Raw genomic sequence first — 15129 nt, forward strand, 5'->3', positions numbered from 1 at the left:
ATTATCTCCCACCAGCCCTCAGATGATTACATCTAGAAACTCTTAGCTTAAGCATCTCAGTTATTGCAACTGTCGTGGCAATGCATAGGGACGGAGGTGATCTCATGTACCAGGAACCTAAATCATATACAGCAAGTTTCTAAAGATCCAAATCCAACACTTTGAACTGCACCGGGAAATGAACCAGAAGTCAATGAAATGTATGAAGCACTGGTGTAATATGCTCTCTAAACCAACCCTGATAAGCAAATAGCTCTTTGTGTGTCATCTCATTTACACCACTTTTCTGGAGGTAACTGGAATATAGAAAATTAAATGTCAGGTTTTTCAGACTTGAACTAGTTTTGCAAACCTTTTCAACGCCCCCGCCTTCCTCACCAGCTTTAGAGGCCCTCAAAACCCACAGTTCCAGGGGATTGACATTCCTCTGGAGGGCTGATATAATAATCCAATACCACTGATTGATTTCTAAGACTGGAACCAAAAAAAAGATAATCCTAGGCACTCCAGTGACCTCTTATATTCACCTAAGCAACATACTATGATCAGTCATTTCAGAGTGAGACCTTACCCAGAAAACCACTGGTATCCGGATCCAAGATTCCAAGTTTCATCTCATTTTGTTAATTTCTGCTGATACATCTACCCTTTCAAATCCATTTGTATTATTGTTTACAATACTTCCCAAATCAGTATTATATCTGCATTTCATTATCAACATGCTGTTTATTCCTAGTTCTAGAAAATGTATGAAGTTGTTCAAGGAGACTTAACACTAACCTCTAGTCATTTTCTTCTAGTCTGATTCAGTACTATTTATTATTATTATTGTCTGTGGTCCTTCAGTTAATTTTCTGTCCTCATGACTTTCCATAGCCAAACAATTTAAATTACTATTGGGAGTAAGATCTTACAAGGCACCGTATCTAAGGTTTACTAAAAATCTAAATATATTACATCTATAACATAATACATCACATTTATATATACAAATTTTCATTTTAATGTACTGTATCCAGCATAGAGGTAGTGAGCACTTAATTATCTCACTTAACACATTCCCTTCATCCATTAACTGAAATTCTGTAAAAAAGCATAAATTTGTTTAAACCCAGGCTATGATTTATTACTCAGCACCCTATTGTTTTCTATAGGTGAGATTTCCCCCCCCCCCCCACACACACACTTAATATTTGCTTCATATCACTAGGGATTGAAGAAAATGGTAGAAACCACATTGGTTTAAACTTTCAAAATTAGACTCAAAATGCTGTTTGAGAGGAGGAATTAGTTGCTTAAAGATAATCTTCATCTCTACTTGTATGAGCTTTATCAAGAGCCCCTTGAAATAATAGCTTTTGAATCTCCTGACTCTGGTGCATTTTAAATTCTCACCTTTATTGTTAGGTTTTATTTATTTATTGTGGATCTGGTGCTATGATTATCTGAGAACAGCTATTCATTTTGTAAATGCCAAAATTTATTAATAAACAGAAAACTTCCATTAATGTTAGTGAAGGCTGCTCCCATCAATATACAAAGTGAGGGATTAAACAGGATTAAAATGTTGCAAAATTAATCTCTCTCAAATTAGGAAATGTCAGCATGAATGTCACCCATGCAACCTTATTTCGGCCCCTTGTGCATATGTATTATGATGCAGCCTTTAATTGTATGATTGCGGTCCATCCCCATCCCTCACCCCCGAACCCATGGTTCAAACAATAGACAGGATGGATCTGCTCTGGAGAATCAGGGTTGTGTACTGAGTCTTTTGTCTGCAGGACACATGCAGAAGGCATCCGTCCTTGTTGCAGAAAATGGAAGGTGTGTACCTATTGTGGGAACTGGGATGAGTGGGCCTGGGCCTGCCTAGAAATAAAGGTGCACCTGCTGCACCAAAGTGGAGGGACCATAGAACCCAGTCCACAAAATAATTATTGGAAATGAGGAAAAATACAAAACAATCCCACACAGGAATAGGAGTGAGGTCAAAGATTAAAAATCAAGGAACCAGAAGTAGACACCGAACAGAAAACCCCAGATAGTGCCCACTGCTTTCAAAAGGTGTCTCAGGAGTCAGTAGACACCACACAGAGGAACTCTGCCTGGAAAAGCGAACCAAGGAGAGACTGGAAATAGGTCCCACAGGCACAGAGTGTCCCCCGCCCCAGATTCCTCCTCTTGGTATGAGGATGGCCATTTGGGCCAGTATCGGGAGGTGGTTGATAAGGATGTCTCATGACTTTTTGAGGCCACAGATGGGGTGTGCAAGAATGGAGGAGGTAGGGGAAAAAGTGAAACTAGAACATCAATAAGAAGCTTGGGAGGAGCTGCAAGAAGGGCTACTGCCTGAGCTTGACCAGACACCTGGAGAAACCCCATGAAGCAGGGGCAACGCTGAACGCCTGCAAAGTGCCCACAAGACACCTGTGCTTCACTTGATCATCTGCCTTTTCTGGTCCAGGGATAGGCAGGCAAGTGACAAACCATCCCTATGTGCCAGATGGAGAAAGTTCTGGACCAGGTACAGACTGAGAGATGGTTTGGTTGGGTTGGACCATGTTTGTCAGCATGGACTTCAGCTGCAGTGAGATGGTTTTCACTATGAGTTTGTATCTATGCTGAGGAGTGAAATGGTGCCAATTCCTGAGGCCATGGAGGTCCCCCTTTTTGGGCAGCAGGATGACCACAGTCTCACTTCACGGCAGGGGAAGCACTGGGCTCCCCAAGGACTTGGCCCAAACAGCAACAAAGTGTGAGCCAGGAACATCCCAGAATATATGGTAGAAATCCACAGACAGCTGGTCAGTGCCCATTATACACCCACAGCCAAGTCTGCATGACTCCTCTGAGTCTTGGAGTAATATGGCCTAACAGGAAAAGTCAACCTACTCGCCCTCTCTATCAGGGTGAGATGGTCTAACAGTCAGAGTCCCTATCGCTGCCCTCGCACTCAGGACCGTATGGCCTAGTAACTAGAGTCAGTAGAGCTGGTGAGGTGGGCCATCATGCCAGGATGGGTGGTGGCCAGGATACGGGGACCCAGGCCCTCCCTCTCCACTGGCTCCCAACACAGGGCCCTGTCAGTGGTGGGGTTGTCCACCATCAGCTCAGCGGGGATCTGGCCAAAACACGTCAAGCTAATATCTGGTTCTTCAACCACCTCCCTTCAAAGACTCCCTGGGTTACTTCCTACCCACTTCTCTGCAGCCTGTGGTCTCATGGTTTACCCCGGTCTCTCCTCCCTCTGTGGCGTTCGGAGCCTGGGGTCTTGGGTCACTGCCATCTGGCTGGCTGCCACGTTGTGAAGTGCTGGCAGTCTTTCAGCAGGACCTTGCAGTACACCTCTTTCCTCTCCAGCGGTCAGCCCCAAATGAACGGGGCTGCTACCTTTTATACCTGGCCTCCAGCCACAGCATGCCCAGCAGGGTCGAAGGGGTGTGGCCTCCTCGGCCCAAAGAGAGGAATTAAACCCCACAGTCCCAGTGTAGGGCATGCACACCTCACCACAGAATTCATCCCACAGGATTCTGGAAGTGTCAGAATCAGTCAGGTCCAGGAAGAGGAGTTTGTTGTAGGCAGCCCTGACTATTTCCAGATCTGCAAGAGGGATGCCATCCTCCACCAGGAGGCAGGTGATGTGCTTTGTAGCTTCCCTCTTTTTCCACAAGAGTATAGAAGGGGGAGCTGTGATCTGCCTTGCAAAGAAGCTGGATGCAGGATCCAACAAAAGTGCCCCAGGCCCGATGATCATTGAGGGCTTGAAGCTCATTCTGTTTCTCGTGACACACTCTGCAAGGGATGGATCCCAAGGTCAGTGGTCAGGCATCTCTCCAGATCTAAAATCTGCCACTCCAACTCCTCCATGCTGTGTCCCTCCTCCGACTGTCCACCCCAGGGGTAGCCACACCAGGTCAGCCATGACTTCTAGAAGTATGCCTCAAAGCCCACATCCTCTGACAGGCAATTGTTAAAATGCCAGTAGGTCAGCAATGACCTCTTGGCTGCCAGAAAAGCCATCATGGTCACCAGTTGGTGGTCCAAGAATGGTGAAATAGGATCTGCCCGATGGTGGTGAAATAGGCCCATAAGCTGTTAAATATGGTTCAGCTGGGAGCGGTATGATCGAGTGTTCACCACCCAAACATAAGTATAGATGGTAGAGTCATCGGGGTTGGTTGCGCTAGACATTCACAAGTGAGTGATGGTTGCAGATGACCCCGAGGACGTCTATGGTGGCCTGGCATTTCTGTCCCCTAAGGCAGTACCACACGTCCCTGCTTAAGACTAGGCATTTGTGAGAGTACAAGGTGCCAAGGGAGGTGGATGCCTGGTAGAACTGCACACTCTCTGCAACCAGTATTACGGCATAGGTGTAAAGGTTGAGGATCAGCCCCTTCACACCAACCAGAGGTGCAGCATGCATCTCCTCACAACCTTAGAAACCGTCAGCACCTCAGACCATAACTCCAGGGAGAACAGGGTCATCATCCTGCCCAAGAACTTTGGTGACAGGACTAAAGTACACCCTGATCCCCACACTCCAGTCACCAGCTGGCTTCAGTAGACAGCTTGTTGAAAGTCTACAGGAAGATCACAGAGTACCCCCATCCCTGAAGGAAGGAGTTTACCTGGCATCTGTGGAGACTCACCCTACAGACCCTGATGTTCAGAGATGCAATGGAATAGGTCTCATAGGGGAAGGAAGGGGGAGATCCTTACAGCAGGACCACAAAACAATCCATGATCAATCCCATAGGTAACAAGGGAGCTGTGGAAGATGGGGGCTGCTGGACACTGTAGAATGCCCCCCTTTTGTCCCTTTATCTTCCCCCCACAAAGCCCTCAAGCCCTGAAGGATGAGATGAAAATCCCCACTGCCACTGGAGAGTGAGCTACACCTTCCTGCTGGAGCCTTTCAAGTCTACCATGAACTGGTACAGCTCATCTTGGCATGGTCACAGACTCATTTGAGCCCATGGACTCCTGGTCGTTCTCCAGCAGGCTCCCATCAGCATCCCCCTGGCCCTCAGTCAGAGGCACATATGCCTCTCCTTTGATGGTTATGGAACCCCAGCCCCACACCACCAGCACCACATTATCCATCTCATCCCCAAAGTAAGGAGTGAGCAACAAAGGGAGCACAGCATCCTTCTGTGGATCCGAGATGGGGAATGCAATTACCATCTCCGAAGAAAGGAAGGACCACAGCATCTCTCCTTGAGGGGCCAAGGGACAGTCTCTCTGGGCGTGCCCCAAAGCCTGGCAGAGGAAGCACTGAGCCACCCCTGGTGAATAGGGGACATGCTAACTGGAGTCCTGATAAGGCAGAGGGAGCTTAGAGTGGTCCTTCATGGTTTGCCAGCAGCAGCAAGTGGGTGCTAACTTGCAGGTGGAGGGAGAGCAAATGACAGAGAGGGGGTTCTTGCAGGCCAGGGCTGATGGTGAACAATAATTTCTGGGGGTGGAGAAAGGAAAAATCAACAGGCACTATTGGGAAGGAAGGGCAGGACTGAGCTAAGTTCCAGCCCTATGCCCAGGTCCTCCAAGTGCAAATTTCAATAACAGTGTTTGTAAATATCCTTAGTTTAATAGACAGAACTGGTATAAAATATTTCTGTTTAAATAACACACTTACACATTTGTGTTCTTTAGTGTATTTTATAATCCGTGTTATCTTTGTGGAGCTCCATATTACTGTGTTGCACCATGTTGACCAATATACTGACATTGTATTCACAGAAAACATTTTTACAAAAGGCAACTTCAGTTTTGCTACAAACTTTTAAATGAACAACACAAAACCGAGTCAGGACTCGGCTCTGATTTCCTGCATTTAAAAAAAAAAGGTAATTATTCAGAAAGCCATAGCCCCTAATTTGTAAGTAGCACAAACAATATACGTAAAAAGGAGCTGGGGTTTTCTATTTTATTTTCATGTGATCCTTTCAGGCAGGGCCGGCTCCAGACCCCAGCACGCCAAGCGCGCGCTTGGGGCGGCGTCCCGCGGGAGGGCGGCAGGCGGCTCCGGTGGACCTCCTGCAGGCACGCCTGCGGAAGGTCCGCTGGTCCCGCGGCGCCGGTGGACTTCCCACAGACGTGCCTGCGGAGGGGCCGCTAGTCCCACGGGCATCCACAGGCACGCCTGCGGGAGGTCCACCGGAGCCGCGGGACCAGCGACCGGCAGAGCGCCCCCCGCGGCGTGCTGCCCTGCTTGGGGCGGCAGAAATCCTAGAGCCACCCCTGCTTTCAGGAAAGTAATAACTACCATTTGAAAAGAAACCGTGTAGCTTACCCCAGTACAAACCTAAAGGAGTGTAGCAGGATTTTATCCAAAACCCAGTCTGCTTTCATGACAGTTCCTCTCCTGACCCTTCTTTGTCATAATGTTTGATAACTGTAGTAAATCAGTTATCAAAGGCAGCTGTGGTCATGACAACCTGAGCAATATGGACTCTCCCTGCATGTAAATAAACTGGAGAGAGAGTGAGTGAGTGGCTGATTATCTCCAATGCCACAATGTTACTGCTCAGATGGTGCTTGTGTGCTGGAGGCAGGAATCAGACTTCTCTGGTTTTCACAAGTTTCCTAAAAAACAACAACATGCAAACAAACTATACACTGGAGACCATTCCACATGCATTGATTAGTGGCAGAAATGTGCTTAAAATTCCCATGGAATGTCTAAAAAAGGGGTAAAAAAATTTATGACACTGAGGTAACTGGCAAACAGTTCTGATCCAATGTTAACTATGGTCTCGCTACTACAAGGTCATAAACCAGCTGTTGTTGTTCCTGCATTAACCTATTTTTTAATTCTCTTCTTTCCTTCTCTCTGACTTTGGATAATCAGTAATTGTCTCATCAACAGAAGGGAACTATTGATTTTTATTACCGCAGTGCCTAGGAGCTCTAGTCATGGACCAGGACCCATTGTGCTAGACATGGTACAAACAGAACAAAGTCTCTTCCCCCACAAGGAATTTTCAGTTAAAATAATTGTCTCTCAAGATCCAAATGGAGGCTTGCTCCTCACAGCTAAGATAGAAGAGGAAAACGATGCATTTCCTTTGAGACAAAAAGGTATAGTTGGAAACAGTGTATAGGCTGCGCTTGTGTTTTTTCCCCTATGGTTTAGGTGCCCCTTGCACAGCCAATGGAGGGGAATGTTTCTTTTTTCTATGCATTTTAATCTCCTAAATCTGCTCATGAGAATTCATAGGAAAAGCAGATATTTTGGACAAAGAAATGTCCAGTATGTGCTGGGAATTTAAACAAACAAAGCCAAAAAATATATAGGCCAATTCTGCTCCCTTTGTGTCTGCACCTTCTGGATGATGCATCTGCATCTGCACCTGTCTGGATAATTGTATATGTTCCATGAAATGTAGAATGGTTTCCTGTCTTTGCTAGTCAACCTCACATTCCAGAAACCCTTCAGGATGATCTTGGTTAGGTGCTTTTCTGTGCAGCATGTGCTGCATAAAATCTTGTAAAACATGATCCCCAATACAGACATTTACTACATGTATTTTGGAAACTGTCCTTGTGTCAATTCAGAAGACGAGAAATTATATGTCTTCAAATGTATAAAGTCATATTCTGGCAGGATTCTGCCAGCCTTACTTATGTTGAAAGTCCTTACTCTCGTAAGTAACTCCTCTTCATCTTCACAGGAAAACGTGTGAGTAAAGCCTACTCAATTTGAGTCAGGTTTGCAGAATTGGGCCCCTAATGTTCTTAAGCTCCATAAGAATATAAATAGTAAACACAACCCTGTATATTAGAGCAAGTTTTAGTATTTCAAAAAGTATTAGCGCTTAAAGTGTATGTGCTGGCAAATGCTTACACCTTGTTGCTTGTGTAGTGCACTTTATCCTCTCTAGGGAAAACATGTCAAGGGTAGTTACAATCTGAGTGGAAAACAGCATGTTCCCAACAGTGAATAAATTAAAATCCAGGACTTTTTGCTACTCTATATAAGGAAAAAAGGAGCATGACAACCTCAAATACTTCCCTGGCTTCACCCCCATCCATGTCTGTACCCAAACCTACTCATCAGTAGACACTAAACTTCTGGGAAAGGAGTTCATTTTAAACTAGATATTAAACACACAAAACCTACAGTAAAAGAACATTAAGGTTGCAAAGTCAAGCTTTCACATTAGGAAATGCTAGAATTAAGGATGCTTTAAATTGACAATGGATAGTCATTGGGCCAGGGAAAGAGGGAGAATCACTTTATAGCCTGGTAGTTAGGACACTCATTGAGGATGTGGGAGACCCAAGTTGAAGTCCCTGCTCCAATGACTGAGTAGTTAGAATAAGTGGACCAGTTTCAATAGGAAAGTCTAAGGAAGCTCCACATCAGAATAGACCAAGGGTTCTCAAAGTAGGGGTTGGGACCCCTCAGGGAGTCATGAGCTTATTCCAGGGTGGGTGTCACAAGCTGTCAGCCTCCACCCTAAACCCCGCTTTGCTTCCAGCATTTATAATGGTGTTAAATATATTAAAAGGTGTTTTTAATTTATAAAGGGGATCTCACTCAGAGGCTTGCTATGTGAAAGGGGTCACCAGTACAAAAGTTTAGGAACTAGCAGACTAGACCATAGCCCAATGGCTAGGGCATTCTCCTGCAATGAAGGAGATCTCAGTTCAAATCTCTTCTCCACATCAGGCAGAGGCAAGCACTGAACCCAGATTCCTTATGGTCAGTACCCTAACCATTGGCCTAAAGTTTATAAGGGAGGTGGCAGCCTACCTCCTTCTGCTGCTCCCATTTTGTGAATCCTGGGTTTGCTTTTGTGAAAATACCACAGTGGAATGTTTGGTTGGAACAAGACATTTAGTTTCAAACATAACCAAAACTCTGACTTGTTTGGTTTGGCCGAAACTATTTGGCAAACTAAACCATAGTTTTGGCCAACCCAAAACTGCATTTTTCGACCAATTAACTATTAATCTGAAAAATTTTGCCCTGCTTTAATCATAATGCGTATGCACATGGGAGGTGTGGGGGGGGGAGGAGATTAAGATTGGGCAGACATCCTTAATAGTAGCATTTCCTAATTTGAGTACTTGACTTTGAAACCTTAAAAAGAGGAAGAGGAGGGACATGCCCAATATATCCTCCCCAGAAGGACCTGGGGAGTGATAGAACCTTGGTCTCAACCTCCTCATGCACCATGCAGCAGAGCGGACTGGGCACATGCTACAACTCAGAAAGAAGAATACATTGCTCCCTCCTTGGGGCAAGTGGGAGTAGGGGAAGAGTGAGTCACACCTACTTCTTTCTGGTTCTCCAGAGGTGGCACAGTTATACACCATCCCTTAGAAATGGGCTGAGCCTATAATTATTAACTGTATTGATATTCAAATATATTAACGGAGTCCCAGGAATATTAGCCCATACAGCCTGGTATTTGTGTTCCTAAATATTTCCTTTCCCTTCCACTAGTTAGAAGTTCCTATTATCTCAGGTTACCTCCCCACATACCAAGAGAACCCAAATTCTCTCCCTCAGTCAAATATCTGGATAAGCCAATAAGGAATTTAAGGACACACGATTTAAACAAAGTTTACCCCCCACACTAAGAAAGATATTGATTTCTGAGGGAGAAGGGGAAGGTAATTCTCAATTTAGCATTTGACAACCTTATTACATTTGTAGTCAATTGAGTTACTCCAGACTTGCACCAGAGTGCATGAGTTCAGAACAGCTTATAGCTTTTAAAATTATAGGCAATAATATAATTCAGGGGTTGCTTATTGCAGAGGTTATGATGACTTTTGGAAAGGATCACAGGATAGGTCCCCTTGTGATATGGAGGGAAGTCCATCATTTTGGAAGCTCATTGTAGCTTATTGTCCCGTGAAGGCTTAGACTGGCTGAGTTTTCCCAACATCACAATATTTCTTCTGTATCAGTAATAGAAAGATATTTTCCTAAAACAATTATTCATAATTCAATTGGTAAAACTACATGACATTCTAGATTTGCTTCCTTGCAGTTTCTTTGAGTCTTTGGTAAGAGTCTTGCACCTGTTTCCAGCTCTACATACACTGAAATTAGGGTAACTTGAAGCTCAGATATAGGGTTTGTCCAGTCATTTACTACTGAGAATTATATCCTTTTTATTGTTTAGATTTTACTTCCCATGTTGGTTGGTCTGGCACCCGTTTCCGAGCTAGTACTCTGTGTGCCTTATTAAGTGGAACAAGAAACATCTCATGGCCAAGACTTTTAGTGTGGGAATCCTGAAGGAAATTTTCATACCCTGAACCCTCAAGGCAGCCTAGGGAGCCTAATAATAGTTCTGAACAAGCTGTTCCTCCCATCTTCAAGCTTCTCTAGTAGATTATATAGATTTATTTAAATCAGGGCTCTTTCTTGCCTACTTTGAATGAGAGAGTCTGGCTCTTGTTTCTGTCACAGTCATCGGGCTGTCCTTAAAGAATCTGCATCTCTTTAATGGCAGACTGTGCTCTGAGTCATTCAGGAGGAGAACACAGACTTTAAACAATCTGCAGTTTACTGAGGCACAGTGAATCGCACATATGGTTTATTTAATCTGTTTCCTTAAAAATCTCTAACTCCTATGATCACTCCAGGGTAAGGCTCCAGGGGTCTGTCCTCATTTATTGTCAAAAGTTAACAGCTGCAGGAAGTCAGACAATTTTACCACAGCTGGGAGGAGAGCAAAACTGCATATCCATGTGCAGGCACTGAACCCTCTGCCCCTTCATTAATGTGCCATGATCAGGAAGTCCCTTCCTTCCAGCCATATGGCTCCAAAACAACAAGGCCTTTAAAGCAATTCATTTGAGATATATCCCTCCAACTTTTATAGTCATTTTTCTGCATCCCCCGGAGTAAAAAAATATATGGGTTTTCCTACTACTGTTCATTTTTAGCTCAATTGGATACTTGGGTTGTTTCTACTTTTTCTTTAGCATTTCTGAAGACCTAGGTGATAGATTATGCTCTTTCTAGATGTAAACTGTTGATTTATACATACTCTGCTCTACATTTGTTTTGTTACAGAAAATGTTTATGTTGTGGAGAGTCTACAAGGGTGCTTGGCAGTTCTATACCATAGGAACACATGAATGTTTTCCTGATAGTAATGTGGTATGCACACTATAAATACTTTTGCATTAGCAAGGTATTTTCGAGCTCTCATTTCTTTGAATTCATGTACTGAGTTTCAGAATCCATTATGGTTTCCATTCTAATTAGAAAATTAGGTTGATACCTCCTAACCTGCCAAGGCTCAAATGTATTATGCACTGTATTGCAAAGACCCCAGATGGGAGGGGTTGCAGGTGCCTGGTTTTTGACCGGAAAGTCCTGTCGAAAAGGGGACCTGACAGTGTCCAATCATATCTATTGACTGGACACCCAAAGTCTGGTTACTGCAGGTGCGGGAGGCACCATGTCATCACCCGCACCAACCCCTACTCAGCTCCCAGCCCCAGCTCTGCAGGTGAGTCCCTTCTGACCTGGGAAGAAGGACGGAGAAGGGAAATGCAGCAAGTGACTGGGGGAGGTGGAAAGAGGAGTGAATGGGGGGCAGGTTTTGGGGAGGGGGGAGAGAGGTAGGGCAGGAGAGGTTCTGGCACTCCTGCTGGAATATCTGGTTTTTAAATATGACTACGATGGCAACCCTAGGGAGAACTCATACAAAATAAAGCTACTCATTCAGGAAGCTTAAAAGGCCATGAAAATACATTTAAATAGTCTCTCCCCTAAATTTCACTTCCTGGGGTAAAAAGTTTTCAACAATAAGTGAGGGAATAACCATATTTATGAAGCATATATTCACAAAACTGCCTATGAGTGATATACCTCAAAACAAGGTAAAGTTCATATGCATGCTCTCCTTCCCTTCCCCTCAAACACTCCCACCTTTCTCTTACTGTGCCTTCTGCCTTTCTTTGCCAGTACTTCTATCTGATCATTAAGCCACTAAGAGCCTGATACCAAGAGCTGCTCAGCAGCTGCAGCTCCCATTTGACTAAGCATTAGGTACATGGGCTCAAACTCTCAAGTCAGGCCAGGGATCTTTAACGAGTTCAGGCCCACCGACAGCAATCCCAGGCCCCAGGGCCGTCCCGGGGGGAGGAGGGGGCACCCTGGGCAGAAATGACGAATCAGTCACTTCCAGGATTGACCACGCTGGCCAGTCACGCCAGCCCACGGCACCCCCCAAAGCATGAGGCCTGGAGTGGTCACGCATGCCTAGGAGCCCTGCGGCAATTGCCCCTTCTCCCCACCCCATCAGCGGGCCTGAGCAAACTCCATAATTAACATTAGTGATGGCTGTCACTTTCACAACTTTGACCAGATTGAAAATGAATGTGGGGATTTCATAGTATGCCCTGCCCCAATGATTTTCCAGGCAATTAAATCTGGCCACTCAATTTTGCATTAATTTTAGTACATCTTCACCTGCCATACTAAGACCCTTGTAGTATTATAATATAATTCAAGGACAATTTCATAGCTGGCCCAAGTAGTGTACCACCAGCAGATAAAGATGACGGCATGCTGAATGCAGTTAGAGTTCAGTAGAAGAATATGTTCCTTGTGGTTTTGGTCTAAGTCCTGAGAATTCTTTTTTTTCCCCCTTCCAACACTTAAATTTTGTGCCCAGAATTTTGGCATGTTAACTAGAGACAAAAAGCTTCCAAAAATCAGGGGGCTGGGGGGAGAGGAAGGAAAACAAAATGGAAAAACCCATCATAGAGTTCTGGATGTGTATGTCAATTTCCAGCATAGATTACTCCCTCCTTATTAGTCACACAGTGGCGTTCTTATTTAACATGAGTTATTCATGCAAAGGTTTTTAAATGCATTCCCACGTGTTACTCAAGCAGTAATGGATCTACTGCAGCACCTGTGAGCATTAAAATGGGAGTAATGCTAGAAAGTGTAATGTGTCAGAATGCATGTTAGCTAAAATAGTATCATGTTGCTCTCTGAAAATAAAAGCTTGAGGGCTTTTTAAAATTTCATCATGGCTGAACAAATCTTTTAATTCCTTCCAGTTTGTTGCAAGAATACTTCAGGGAAGTTGTGTCAAGTGCCCTCCCATTATTTGCAGTAAATCACTTCACTTTTGAGAATCAGCTTTCTCTATTTTTGTAGGCAGATGACGACTGTGAAAAGTCTTGAAGTGCAACGGCTCAAATCAAGGCTTTAAAAGGACATTCCTTGCAGCTTTATAAAAGTCTGATTGAAAATTAATGCCAGCTACATCACTCCACACTTGAGTTATATTTCACAGTAAAAACACCAGTTATTGCACTAGATGTGTCTTCACAGATGTGTTAGACTGGCTATTGGCCGTCTGGTTGATTAATGACCTTTTTGACAGATTATCCATGAATTTAACAGAGTCTGATGATTTTTGATACAAGTATGATCTCAATTGACTTTATTAAAATGTCTATATATATAGATAGATATCTATAAATGTGCGTGTATACTATGTATACTTCATTTGACAGAAAATAAATGCCAAATATTCACTTTTTTTCTTGTAATCCATTTACTCCACCACAGACATTTTAATAAAGTCAATTGAGATCATACTTGTATCAAAAATCATATATATATAGTGTGTGTGTGTGTGTGTGTGTGTGTGTGTGTGTGTGTGTGTGTATATATATATATATATAAATAATGTGTGTGTGTGTGTGTATATATAATGTGGGGGGTAGGTAGTTGCTGGACACAAATTTATGTAACAGATTTTGGATTTTTGTGTGTGTTTTTTTTGGCAAGCACACCTTGAAAATGTGTTATTATGGTACATTTATCAAAAATGAAACTCCATCAATGTCTATGCAGTATTTTCATCATGAAAATCCTGTTTTCTAATGAGAAAACAAGCTAGATGTAAAGTAAAATAGTGGTCTATGAATATTCTGAGACCATTTCTTCTGGCAAATATTGGTTTGATAATAATGCTACAGGAATATCTGGGAAAACATCACATTTATGTTTAGTGTATGGTAATCTGAATAGGAGATTTGAATTGAATCCTAGCTGTGCCTAATGACTAGCACAGGAGTAAGAACTAGAAAAGGACTAATTTCAGCCCACAGATACATACTGAAGCCCAGAGGAAGTCAAATGCATGTACATGGAGACATAGTTTGACCCAAAGAATTTTAGGTCACGTTTAATTTGAATGGGGTTTTTAGTTGGGGTTTTGGGGGCAGAGGAGCAGAAGGACAGGGGAATTGTTTTTTTGCACACAGGCTTTGCAGGATAATCACTGCTATTAAACATCTTTCTTTAATAAGAGACCTAGCATTGTATGTTTAACAGCTGAGGCATGAACTTTGGCTGCTGCAGGCATATTGCTTAATGGATACTTCTAATGTGGGTTTGATTCTGTTTCTCCATGCTGACTCAACAAACCCATCCAATGAAACATTTCATTATGTAGGCTCGGTAGGATTTGTGGAGACAGCAAAGAGAAAATGAAGGGGAGAGGGAGACTCCACTATTATTTTCTTGTTATTTTGCTATTATTGAAACTTTGACAAACAATGGCTCATACACTTTCACAAGGCAAGTGATGTAAACTGGGTCAATATGACTTGCATGGCTGCCAAAAAGAGTTGTTTAAATATAGTTTCATTGTTTCCAGTTATCTGTTCAACAAAACAACAAAATGGAAGTTAAGGCATCCTGAAGTAATCACATCACTTGGAAGACAGACATGGCAGGAGTTTCTAAAGACATTCATCCCCTGTGCTAAAGCCCCTGTGCTTTAACAAAACACTAAATGGAGTCAGATTAACTGATATAAGTGAAATAAAACTAGTGGCCTGGGGACTGTATTCTCCCATACATGGGGCTAGTTTCACCCATATATTCTGATCATAGCCTCCTGCAGTGAGGAGGAGTCTGGCCATTATCAATTTCATGGGCATGTCAAAATCACCACCATTTAATTTCTTCTCAAGAGATGAGGTTTGGAGTGGCAAACATGTCGTGTGTCAGGAATGAGTCACATTGGCAGAGTTGTGGGGAGAAACTTACAAAACACTGCACGTACTATGTTTGACTCTAGCTAGCTTCATAAATCACTAGGATATTGGTATAAAGCA

General features: G+C 43.5%; 1 long non-coding RNA gene across 4 annotated transcripts in view; it reads right to left on the bottom strand.

Moving 5' to 3' along the window:
- Nucleotides 1–15129, bottom strand: part of LOC120374841 — a 178578-nt gene that overhangs the window by 117213 nt on the left and 46236 nt on the right. The gene's annotated exons all lie outside the window — the stretch shown is intronic.

Source organism: Mauremys reevesii, linkage group 11, assembly GCF_016161935.1.
Source record: "Mauremys reevesii isolate NIE-2019 linkage group 11, ASM1616193v1, whole genome shotgun sequence".
Taxonomy (NCBI): domain Eukaryota; kingdom Metazoa; phylum Chordata; order Testudines; family Geoemydidae; genus Mauremys; species Mauremys reevesii.